The sequence below is a fragment of the Carlito syrichta genome, unplaced genomic scaffold (assembly GCF_000164805.1).
Source record: "Carlito syrichta isolate Samal-C Ts95f unplaced genomic scaffold, Tarsius_syrichta-2.0.1 Scaffold302955, whole genome shotgun sequence".
Lineage (NCBI taxonomy): Eukaryota > Metazoa > Chordata > Mammalia > Primates > Tarsiidae > Carlito > Carlito syrichta.
In genome coordinates this window covers 346396-346722 of record NW_007247051.1, presented here as the reverse complement: position 1 = coordinate 346722, position 327 = coordinate 346396, and the positions used below count along the sequence as shown (strand labels likewise).

The 327-nt window shown below is 43.4% G+C and overlaps 1 protein-coding gene across 3 annotated transcripts in view; it reads left to right on the top strand.

The window, feature by feature from the left end:
* The window catches only part of DDX55 (DEAD-box helicase 55), a 23845-nt gene that overhangs the window by 6582 nt on the left and 16936 nt on the right, over positions 1 to 327 (top strand). The gene's annotated exons all lie outside the window — the stretch shown is intronic.

The window sequence follows — 327 nt, the reverse complement described above, 5'->3', positions numbered from 1 at the left end:
GAACCCGCGGACTCAGGCAATCCACTCACCTCAGCCTCCCAAAGGCGCGGGATTACAGGCTGAGCCACCGAGCCCGGCTCTGAGATTTTTTTTTTAAAGTAGACAGAACCCTGGAATTGTGTGTGCAATCTGATTTTTTAATAATCCTTATTTTATTATTTATTTATTTACTTATTTTTTTCTCTAGTTATTTTTATTTATTTATTTTTTTGAGTAGGAGTTTCAGTCTGTTGCTTAGGCTAGAGTGCAGTGGCATGCTCCTGGCCACCGTAGCCTCAACCTGCTGGACTCAGGTGATCCTTCCACCTCAGCCTTCCAAGTAGCTGG